The sequence below is a fragment of the Cyprinus carpio genome, chromosome B5 (assembly GCF_018340385.1).
Source record: "Cyprinus carpio isolate SPL01 chromosome B5, ASM1834038v1, whole genome shotgun sequence".
Lineage (NCBI taxonomy): Eukaryota > Metazoa > Chordata > Actinopteri > Cypriniformes > Cyprinidae > Cyprinus > Cyprinus carpio.
The window spans coordinates 26,805,797-26,813,296 of record NC_056601.1 but is presented as its reverse complement, the minus strand read 5'-3'; positions in this window follow the sequence as shown (position 1 = coordinate 26,813,296).

Below are 7,500 nucleotides of genomic sequence, written 5' to 3'. Positions count from 1 at the left end.
TTAGGCTCGAAGGTTGATTATTCCTCGTCTAGACTACAGACGACCGCGCGCGCGCACGCACACACCTGTCATTGTCTAGACTGGGGGGAGTCGGGGGGAGGGGGTGCTCAGTGTAGCTGGGGACTCGTGAGCCACCATCGCATTATTTTGTGTCAGTCACAACGGCTCAGTGAACGTATTGGTGAAGAAAAAAGTTCGGTGTCACTTTTCACGATCTGATTGGCCAGCATTACCGTCAGCAACTCTCCTTACGTTTCCTTGAGGTCAGCTAGGGACGTTAAAAAATAAATAAATGAGAAAATAGAAATGCGTAGAAAGTAAAAGGCACGGTGAACAATCTAGCTTGTTGGTCTTCCAACTGACAGGCAGCGTCATCGTCCAATGTGGGACCAGATATGATTTTGAGAAATTTATTGACATCGTCCCTAACCAATCTAAAGTAGGCTATCTATAAATGATTAACATGCAGGATTCTCGGATGACTGGCCTTTTTGATCGAGGATGGGACATAGATTTCAGGGAGTTTAATTCGCGCTCATAACACCAAATAACATCAATGTCTTTGCAATGTATTCATTTTTTATGCTCAAGAAGCAGCGCGTACAAACAGAAACTCCTCAAAAGGGGACCACAGCAAGCGCATCGAAATACTTAACGGAAAACGGTGCACTTGTACAGTGACCGATAATTAAGAAACTGAGGATGCACAGTGTCCATGCTGGTTCAAACACAACAATTGCGATAAGGCAGAATAGTATCACTTTCAGAGCCACAATGGAGCCAGTTTCAACGTTCCTCGCCGCGCGGAAGGGAGGGCGTGCGGCTCACCGATTGGGGTAAAGTCATGTTGAACGATTTATATCACAACCTACGTGCTTCAAGAAAGTCCATTCTGTTCCAATCGCCAGTAGAAAGGCGTGGCTGCCCAAAATCTTCCACGAATAGTGAAAAAATGGGAGGGCACGAGTGAGCTGCGTGATGTCCTCTCCGAAGGTAGGCTGCAGCGTGTGTTTATTGATGAGATGAAAGAAGATGGAAGTGAGAAATGAAACAAAGTAAGGGACAATATTAATAAACTCAGTCCTTGCCTGGGGAAAACCGGGGAAGCTGTGAAGCGCTGTAGCCACTGGAGAAGAAAGACCCTTAAAGCAGCAGGTAAGAAATGGGGAGAGGGAAGGGAGGGGGAGGGTACTTATATTATTTATGTTAGCCTATTTATAAAAGTAATAACAGTCATTCCCTTGATATAAGATGAAAAAAATAAACTTAAGCATGAAGCATATACTAATAGCTCAAATCCAAGACTTTAGCCCTTGTTCATCACTATCTTATACATAAACCAGCTTTGAAGAAGATACAGAAAACTTGTGAAATTACATTTAGTTGTAAAAGAATTGCCACCCCGGATTATAGGATCTGTAGGCTGAGTTCTCTCAAAACAGCCAGTGTTTGTCTGATATTAAACAAAAAAGACTCGTGGTTGCCTGAAGTGACGTCTCAGGTAAAATGACCATATAATTCCTTGCTTGATCACTGATCTTCTGGTAGTTTAACAGTTGGCAGGCTATGAAGACTTTGTCGGTAGTTTTTGTAAGTTGTATTATTTTTATTTTGCGAAGTGTTAGACGTTACTGTGAACCATGACACGAAAAGCACAATACGACTCAACAGAGCCGCTAGGGACTTCCCTACGTCGGACCAAAATATTTGATAGAATAACACCGCTCTAACCGTGTGTTAAGTGTCAAGAATGAGCGATTAAAGACAGTCAGGGCTACGATACAAAATGCTCTGTTCAGCTAGAGGAACAGACAAGATAGAAATGACGATTTAAACATTTCAGCCGCTTATCTGGAATCCCAGTATTTTCCGGGCTATTGCTAATATTTTATTGACCCCGGCAGATTTGCGCGCTAGCCTCCGGTCTCGGGATATCTGAGACAAACATATTTGTTGTGTATGTTGTTGTTGTTTTGTGTAGACGTTCTTAGCAGCTCGGACAAATTCTATAGAAACTATGGAGTTTTGTAGGGAGTGTATCGGGCGCTTTAACATGTCCGTTATTTGTCATCATTAAATTAGGATACGCAGCCTAACCAAAGTGACCGGAATTTTAGCCCTCGCTCCAAGTACGTAAAGAAGCCGAAATGTAGTTTTAGTTACACAAGATAAATAGCCATCTGTTCCGTATTCTAATGCCTGTACTTACTGAATGACCTCTTTTTGACTCCGTGTTGTGAAGTGCCAGCTTGTTGCCTATAACGCACGCGTTTGTAGGCTAAGCAAACAATAAATCACTCGGCCATTTTAACACACACACACAAAAACTTAATATGGCAAAACATAGAGCGGCTGGTCTTCAGTTTTTGGAGGTAACGGGGCCTTCAAGCAGCGGTCCGATCACAGCGCTGATAGTATTGTTATCTCTCTGTAGTACGAGACGGCGGGTATGGGAACCATGGCATTGGCCCGTAGTGGAAAAAACACCCCAGACACATTTTTTCATAAATTTATCATATGCCCTCTGTTTCCCGACGCTGTATTATAAAACGTCTGTCTTATATAATCTGTTTATTTATAGCAAATGACATAAAAAAGGCTGTCATTTTTGTGGGGAGATTCTATTACTTTGATTTTTGGAATGTTTTATCTCAACGAATGAGCTGAAAGAAGGAAACCTTGTTATTTTACGATATAAACAAAATACAGTAAACTTGTTTAGCAATGTTTATGTTTGTTAGCACCTTTTATTTATTTATTTTTTTGCTGAGCGCCAGTCTCTCAGACGATTGGCAGTGCGGCCTTGGAAGTTTGACTGTATCCCTTCACTTATTGATAAAAACACAAATAATATTTTAACGGTCAAATATTACTTTATAAAACGTTAAGGATTTTTTTAAGTGAAGTGCTGGCGTATATGGAATTATTATTAAATACATCATGACCTCTGTTCTGTTAACCCTGTGCTGCTCTGCGTTAATGTATTTGTTGCTAGCTTTGCTGTTAGCCAGTCGTCTTCTAAACCTGTAGATGTCTAAATAACCTCTTTTTGCCTCAATCCATTTAATTCATTGCTCCAATCCATGTTAAATGTCGTCAGTTTTACGTTGAAAACTTTCATCTCTCCCTGTGTATTTCTTTGTTTCAGACAGTTTTTACGCCTTTATTAAAGAGTGATGTAGGTATAGCGGCATGCATTAGGTAACGTCAGGCAGTCTATAAATCATAATAAAATATTATAACATTCTCAAGTCAGTTTTAACTTAAAATATTATTACAAATATATAGGCTAGAAACAATATTTTCTGTGTTTTTTTTTCTTTTCTTTTTTCACTGGACTTTTTTTTTTTATCTGATACCGGCCTCCAACTGTTTTGTAAAATTCTTCGTGAGTCTACAGGGAGGGCAACGTCGAGTAAGTTAACTCTTTCTATATTTATAGCAATTTAGGTTTTCATTTTAGTCAGCACATTTAAGGAAAATACAAGTTAGTATATTAGTCTGTGAATCAAGCTTTTTCCCCACACGTAGCCTATTACAAGACTGCTCCGCATAGCCTACATTCGAACACTTCTTCTATTCTTATTCTTATGCACCTGTTTAATTCAGTTGGAATCTGTTTTTAATTCGCGTACTGAATGTGTATCAATTAAAAACGTGTGTAGTTTTATGGCTGATTTGGACAGTAGTTAGGATAGGGAGGAGGGCCTTGGCTGCGTGAAGGGTGTTAGTCTGTCAGCTTTACCGACTTTAAAGTTGCTTTATGTGTGAACAAGACCTTGAGAAGTATGTTTTATGTTAGTTTGGGGCTGTGTATACCAAAACCGAAAATAAACGTTTTAGTTGTAGGCTATATGAATGTATTTCAAATACAAATACATATTTTGGAAGTCACAACAGTCGCACTATATCCCTGTATGTGTCCGTGCCTCCTGCAATTGGTTTTCACGTGTTATTGCACTATAGTTTAGCTATTAAACGAGATTTCTTCTCATTACTTTTCAGTAATGAAAAGTGTAGCTCATAGCTCTAGCTACGTCAGTTATGTGATGCTTGGAAATATGTTACACTTTTGTCTGTAAAGAGATGAACGTTTAAGATGTTACTATGTACCTAGACGAACCAGTGAGAGTTGTACATTCTGTGGCTTTATGTTTCTTGAAGATTTGAGATACTACAATAAGGTATTGTTAGTAAGTGATATCATATAAACCTTAACTAAGAGCACTCTAGTTTTAGAACAGAATGTGTTTCTGTGGGAGCTTTTCCCAACAGTGATAATAATATGTAAGTTTGTATTTTTGTTTAGCTTATCTTTCTAAGGTTTTTTTTTATTTTTATTTTTTTTTTTTACTTATTTGTTTGCACTAAAGAATAATTTGTTTATTGGTGTGATTATTGATCCAAGGTGTATATTGATTGTTGCTTATGTAACGATCAGCTTATTGAGTTTAACCATTATTGTGCAGTATAAGACGTCGTGATCATGTTTTCATACACTTTTTTTAAACATTCATGCCCCATCACTTTTGAATATTGTTCGTAAATGTTTGATGATACATCAAAGTTGTTTAATTTCTGTGCATGATTTTATTTAATTTATTTAATCATTTATGTTGCTTGTGATAGATGCGATATTATTGCATATAGACTTAGGGTTAGTGTGTCTTAGGGTTAATATGAATTTATATTCCTATTCTTAATGTCTACTAAAGTTTTAAAGAAATGTTAAACATATTCTTTTGTCTATTTTTGGTGAGATAGAAATGATAAATGGGACCAAAAAACAACAAATGAATCACGATCTTAGGAATATTGGTATTCGTAGATCAAAAGGAGGCATTGTGTGCTGTTTATTTTGGAAACATCAAACCCTCTTAGTGCTTCAAACGTAATGCTCACATGCCACTGCGAGACACTTTTAAAGAGTTTGTCAGTTGGTTTGCAGTTGATTATTTGACAGAATGATGCTTTAACAATGCTAAATTAAAATTAAACAATTACAGGTCTACAGAATTAAAATAATTTTGTAAGATGATTTGTCACAGTGGAAGGGCCATTGTAATTATTCTTAAATCGGTACTTGATAGCATTGTTTACTGTTATACTGTTTGCTGTACCATTAGACTAGAGGTAACTAAGTCAGATTATAGGGATATCTTAACCATCTCACTAGTTTGGATGGTGACCTTCACTAATGTAATTAAATGTCAAGGTCAGAGTCAGTTAATTCCTCTTATGATCAGACAATGCTGTTTATTTCAGTACAACACGTGTTGCATTTCATCAAAGTCCAAGGGTAAACCGTAATGATAGCTAAAAATTTCAACTGTGGCTAAAACAGGAGAACAAGAAAATAAAATAGAGCAAATGCACATGTCCATATTAACGGCATTACCTAGATAGAGTACTGATGCCAGTTATACATTATAGAAACACATGTAATATATGAGGGTGAATGTGCATAAAGTTTGAGCCAAACACTGGCAGGAACTGACATTATTACCTTATGGTATCTCAGTTCAGACAAATGTCCAAATAAGCATTCTTATGCAATGTAGTATTATTGACGGTAGGGGAGGGTATTCATATTTTATGCATTTGACCTTTTGGCTTTGCTTTCTTTATGATGTAGTTGCAACACTTACATTTCTGCCTGTCATGTGCTATGATATTGCATATCTTAATGATCATCAGTTTGATTATTCAGTTTTTTATTGCTTGGTATCCTGCATCAGGAGGCCTTCACATGGTTTGAGGAAATTCTTGACTATAGAATGGTCAACAGCACTCCGTCCTGAACTGATATTGTGTAACTTATTATTTTTATATAATGTAGATTCTGGGGTTTTAATTATGCAAACATGCCTGGCAATAATTCTTTATTTATTCTGATGTTCTGGGCCTAACCAGTAGGAGGAGTGATTTTACTTTAGGGCTGTTTATATTGGTTTCTCATGATTTTCCAAAATAGATTACACTGTTTATTGGTATCATTTAAATATGTGCATTAATATGTTACTAAAGAAAGAAAGAAAAAAACAATAGGCATTAAAACTAAAATTCTAGAACTAAAAGTCAGGACATGAAAGAGCTAACAAGATTCCGTATTGAGTTGAGAATCATGGCTTATGTCGATCCATCCAAAGATTGTAACTCATTGTATGACTTTCAGTACATGATGATGTTTCTCTTGCGTAGAAGAACAAATTTTACATCAAAACTCATGACATAGCCTGAGGGGAAACCATGGTAACAATGGTCAGACACAGATGCTGGCAATTCGTTCGCACTTTGATTTTCTCTTTTAAGGGTCTACAACAATAATTTAGCAATTTTACAAAAATACATATGTAAAATTAATCAAAATTTTAGTTCGCTTATTTGTAAAAATGGCTTGAGTTGGTTAAAGATAAGTAATTTACTATAAAGATAGAAAATGCACTAGTTTATGTGATTAAGAGATATGTGACCCTGGACCACAAAACCAGTCTTAAGTTGCCGGGGTATATTTGTAGCAATAGCCAAAAAAACATTGTATGGGTCAAAATTATCAATTTTTCTTTTATGCCAAAAATCATATGCCAAGTAAAGATCATGTTCCATGAAGATATTTTGTAAAATTCCTACCATAAATATATCAAAACTTAATTTTTGATTAGTAATATGCATTGTTAAGAATTCATTTGGACAACTTCAAAGGCGATTTTCTCAGTATTTAGATTTTTTTGCACCCTCAGGTTCCAGATTTTCAGATAGTTGTATCTCAGCCAAATATTGTCCGATCCTAATAAACCATACATCAATGGAAAGCTTATTTAAAAACTTAAGACTGGTTTTGTGGTCCAGGGTCGCATATATTATTCTCCATTTAAACCTTGAAGGTACACTCAACCAAGTGAAATAAATAAATAAAAATACAGTAGCTGTTTGCATTTCACACTGATCTCAGAACAGTGTCTGAGATTTCTGTTGAGTTTCTGTTGATGAAATGTATGCATATGTTTTTCAGAATTAGTGAGCTATCCATTTTTCCTAATTGAGCTGAACATTCCCTTACCCTTAGGCTTTATCTTAGAAGAATAAATTCTATTCTTTTTAACTGAATACAAGGTTAGTCTTGATGAGCGATTACCTATTTTTATGCTATTTTTAAGAAATGTGGAGATAGGGCTGGTTGGGCTCAGATCTTTGATTCATGTCAAATTTCTGTTTGTGTGTGTGTGTTTTACATTTACATTAACATTTTTTTATTCAGTGTTTCCCACCACGAGCGGGACTTTAGTTGTCAGCGGGAATGCTGCACGCAACAGCTTGCAGGTTTAAAAGGGAATTCCTAATATAGGCCTCGACTGTATGCTAAATCCAGGTCAAAGTTGAGACCCCTTTGTCTTTTGTACATGAGCCTCTCTAAAAGTGTAATTGTGTTCCCTTGAACAGCAGCTGCATCAGCGCTCACTAGTGACAGAGACGTCCTCGTGTTCTCCAACTTGCTCTCCC